We start from the raw sequence: 5,253 nt of genomic DNA, 5'->3' as shown, positions 1-5,253 counted from the left end.
CGGAAAAATAGTATATTCAATCAAAATCAAAGGGCAAATTATCTTACCTACTATAGATCCCCTACTACCCTCTTAGACTTTAAAAGGCGATATACCACCCAAAGAAAGGGTATGAAAATGCCGGGTGGAGTTAGCTTTTCGACGAAGACCTGTCCCGTGCAGCGAAGCCCTGTTAGTAAGACCCCCCGCAATAATGGATTATAGAAGAATATTATTCCAAATACTCCTCTGGACGCATATAGTAGCATTGCGATTCCGAATCTTTTTATTTATGAATATGAACAGAAAAAATCATTGTATCGTTGGGTCGGAGCGGAGGTTTGGTCCAGAAAAATTAGAACAAAACGTCTACTCTACCGCATTGAAGTCTATAGCGCTGTATTTCCACGAAAGTATAATTCTTACCATCAGGATACGATCCTTTCTTTTGAACTAAACGTCTCTACGATGGGTCCAGGTTCTATGTCCAATCCCAAATCAAGGATTTCTCGCTCTTGATCGGAGTCATAAACTAAAAAAAAACTACCTTTTTATCCTTTTTCTCAAGGTTATAGAAAACTTCCTTATCTAGTTCTAGCATTTTGAAAAAAAAAAAATGCTTCTTTTTTTACACACAGTTCGAGTCACTTGTTTGACTCACGATTACGCCTGTTAAAAGTTTCAAACGTCCTCTTTTTTGAAATTGAAAGAGAGTCCTATAAAAAGGTCTAACTTCCAAACTATGTCTTTTTTCATTCATTCTCCTTTAGTTTTTTTCTCTATCTAGAAGTGGAATAGAATAACCCGGTTGAAGGGTAATGATCATACGTCTGTAATGCATTGTATGGCCCAGAATAGGTCCTATTCTTCTACCTTTTCCAGGTAGTCGATGGCTATTCACAGCTACCACCTTAACACCAAAGAAGAGTTCGACCCAATGCTTTATTTCTGTCTTAGTGAATCCCGATTCGACATTAAAAGTATATTGATTCTTTCCCAATAAACGAAGACTTTTTTCTGTAAATACTGCGTATTTGATTCCATTATCATTATCATATGATAATACTATATTTTATTATTTTATTATTTTATTTGTATTTCTTTATTGTATTATACCTTAATATATATATTCTAGATATATAGAATAGACGAATCTCAATTTGTCAAGTCTCATGATCATATCATGATCTATTTTTATTCGGCTCAATCTTTTTTTTCTAAAAAAGATTGAGCCGAGTTTAATTGCAATCAATTAGAAGAATAAAGAAGAATTACTGCATTTCATAACTGATTTTTTTCTCTTTTTATTTCGTTTCTTTTTTATTTATACCTTCTTTATCTTTAGTTTTATCTAGTTAATCAATAGTATCTACCGGCTCGAACTCGAATTTGATCGCCTTCCATACTTCACAAGCTGCGGCTAGTTCAGGACTCCATTTGCAAGCTGCTCGGATAATTTCATTACCTTCGCGAGCAAGATCGCGCCCTTCGTTACGAGCTTGTACACAGGCTTCTAAAGCACTCGATTAGCTGCTGCACCAGGTGCATTTCCCAAGGATGTCCTAAAGTTCCTCCACCAAATTGTAATACAGAATCGTCCCCAAAGATTTCGGTCAGAGCTGGCATATGCCAAACATGAATACCACCTGAAGCTACCGGTATAACACCTGGCATGGATACCCAGTCCTGAGTGAAAAAGATACCGCGAGCACGATCTTTTTCAATAAAATCATCGCGCAATAAATCAACAAAACCTAAAGTCATTTCGCGTTCCCCTTCTAACTTACCTACTACTGTACCGGAGTGGATATGATCTCCCCCAGACATACGCAATGCTTTAGCTAATACACGGAAATGCATACCATGATTTTTCTGTCTATCAATAACTGCATGCATTGCACGGTGAATGTGAAGAAGTAGGCCATTGTCGCGGCAATAATGAGCCAAAGTAGTATTTGCGGTGAATCCCCAGTTAAGTAGTCATGCATTACAATAGGAACCCCTAATTCTCTTGCAAATACAGCTCTCTTAATCATTTCTTCACATGTACCCGCAGTCGCATTCAAGTAATGCCCTTGATTTCACCGGTTTCGGCCTGTGATTTATAAATAGCTTCGGCACAAAAGACAAAACGGTCTCTCCAGCGCATAAATGGTTGTGAGTTTACGTTTTCATCATCTTTGGTAAAATCAAGTCCACCACGTAGACACTCATAACACGCTCTACCATAATTTTTTGCGGATAATCCCAATTTTGGTTTAATAGTACATCCCAATAAAGGACGACCGTACTTGTTCAACTTATCTCTTTCAACTTGGATACCATGAGGCGGGCCTTGGAAAGTTTTTGAATAAGTAGGGGGAATTCGTAGATCCTCCAAACGTAGAGCACGTAGGGCTTTGAAACCAAATACGTTACCTACAATGGAAGTAAACATGTTAGTAACGGAACCCTCTTCAAATAGGTCTAATGGATAAGCTACATAACAGATCCATTGGTTGTCTTCCCCAGCAACAGGCTCGATGTGATAGCATCGTCCTTTGTAACGATCAAGACTGGTAAGTCCATCAGTCCAAACAGTTGTCCATGTACCAGTAGAAGATTCGGCAGCTACTGCAGCCCCTGCTTCTTCGGGCGGAACCCCAGGCTGAGGACTTACTCGGAATGCTGCCAAGATATCAGTATCCTTAGTTTCATACTCTGGGGTGTAGTAAGTCAATTTATAATCTTTAACACCAGCTTGAAATCCAACACCTGCTTTAGTTTCTGTTTGTGGTGACATAAGTCCCTCCCTATAACTCTTGAATTAAGAATTCTCACAATAACAGGGTCTACTCGATGTTAATTAGGCGTAAATGAAACTTTAGCAAAAATCTCGTAAAACAAAAAGGATATTCAATTAATATAATATCAACTCATTAAAGAAAATTGAGGGCATGCTTAGGTTAATGAATATGTTTCATTCATATATAATGCGTACACCCTGTGTATGTTCTATCCTATAGGAATTCCAATATAGGAATTCGATAGGAATTGAGTTGTTGTTATGGTAAGTTAACACGGTTCGTTATTAAACCATGGATTTGATTTACCAAATCCATAATTATTGTATACTCTTTGATAGATATAGCGCAACCCAAATTAATTCCTAATCCTTATTTTACAAGTTCTTAATAGTTCTCTTTTCTTATTTTGAATGCAAATACCTAACTAAATACTAATAAAATTCTTTGTTGACAGCAATCTATGCTTCACAGTAGTATATATTTTGTATATCGAAGTCCTAGATAGGAAAGTAGAGTAGGCACAGATCCTCCACAAAAGGCAAAATGTATATGAAAAAAAAGATTGATTGAACTTTCCAATGGACTCATTCCATGAGTAAACGATTGAATGGGATTCGCTTGGGCAACGAAATCAAGTCCTGGTCCCCTTTTCTCTCTTATTGAATTAACTAATTCATTTCCTTTTTACTTTTGGATTTTTTTTGATTTGATTTGGCATTATTCAACAATAAAAAAAGAAAAATTTCGACAAATTCCTTTTTTTTAATTATGTGATAATTATGAGAACCAATCCTACTACTTCTCCTCCCGGGGTTTCCACAATTGAAGAAAAAAGTACAGGTCGTATCGATCAAATTATTGGACCCGTGCTGGATGTCACTTTTCCCCCAGGCAAGTTACCTTATATTTATAACGCTTTGGTAGTCCAGAGTAGAGACACTGCCGATAAGCAAATTAATGTGACTTGTGAGGTACAACAATTATTAGGAAATAATCGAGTTAGAGCTGTAGCTATGAGTGCTACGGACGGGTTGATGAGAGGAATGGAAGTGATTGACACGGGAGCTCCTCTCAGTGTTCCGGTCGGTGGAGCTACTCTCGGACGAATTTTCAACGTTCTTGGGGAGCCTGTTGACAATTTGGGTCCTGTAGATAGTAGTGCAACGTTCCCTATTCATAGATCTGCGCCTGCCTTTATCGAGTTAGATACGAAATTATCCATCTTTGAAACAGGTATTAAGGTCGTCGATCTTTTAGCTCCTTATCGACGTGGAGGAAAAATAGGACTATTTGGGGGGGCTGGAGTAGGTAAAACAGTACTGATCATGGAATTAATCAATAACATTGCTAAAGCTCATGGGGGCGTATCCGTATTCGGTGGAGTAGGGGAACGGACTCGTGAAGGAAATGATCTTTATATGGAAATGAAGGAATCCGGAGTAATTAATGAAAAAAATATTGAGGAATCAAAGGTAGCTCTAGTCTATGGCCAAATGAATGAACCACCGGGAGCTCGTATGAGAGTTGGTTTAACTGCCCTAACTATGGCGGAATATTTCCGAGATGTTAATAAGCAAGACGTGCTTTTATTTATCGATAATATCTTTCGTTTTGTTCAAGCAGGATCAGAGGTATCCGCTTTATTAGGGAGAATGCCCTCCGCAGTGGGTTATCAACCTACTCTTAGTACAGAAATGGGTTCTTTGCAAGAAAGAATTGCTTCTACTAAAAAGGGATCTATAACTTCGATTCAAGCAGTTTATGTACCTGCAGACGATTTGACCGACCCTGCCCCTGCCACAACATTTGCACATTTGGATGCTACTACCGTACTTTCCAGAGGATTAGCTTCCAAGGGTATTTATCCAGCAGTAGATCCTTTAGATTCAACCTCGACTATGTTACAGCCTCGGATCGTTGGCAACGAACATTATGAAACTGCGCAAAGAGTTAAGGAAACTTTACAACGTTACAAAGAACTTCAGGACATTATCGCAATTCTTGGCTTGGATGAATTATCGGAAGAGGATCGTTTAACTGTAGCAAGAGCAAGAAAAATTGAGCGTTTCTTATCACAACCGTTCTTTGTGGCAGAAGTTTTTACTGGTTCTCCAGGAAAGTATGTTGCTCTTGCGGAAACTATTAGGGGATTTCAACTAATCCTTTCCGGAGAATTAGACGGCCTACCTGAACAGGCTTTTTATTTGGTGGGTAACATCGATGAAGCTAGCACGAAAGCTATAACCTTAGAAGAGGAGAACAAATCGAAGAAATGAAATTAAATCTTTATGTACTGACTCCTAAGCGAATTATTTGGGATTGTGAAGTGAAAGAAATCATTTTATCCACTAATAGTGGCCAAATTGGCGTATTACCAAACCACGCCCCCATTAACACAGCAGTAGATATGGGTCCTTTGAGAATACGCCTCCTCAACGACCAATGGTTAACAGCGATTCTGTGGAGCGGTTTTGCGAGAATAGTTAAT

Source organism: Triticum urartu, unplaced genomic scaffold, assembly GCF_056163025.1.
Source record: "Triticum urartu cultivar PI428250 unplaced genomic scaffold, HENAU_Tu73 scaffold2, whole genome shotgun sequence".
Taxonomy (NCBI): domain Eukaryota; kingdom Viridiplantae; phylum Streptophyta; class Magnoliopsida; order Poales; family Poaceae; genus Triticum; species Triticum urartu.
The sequence above is the reverse complement of the archived record's forward strand: the minus strand, read 5'-3'. Positions refer to the sequence as shown.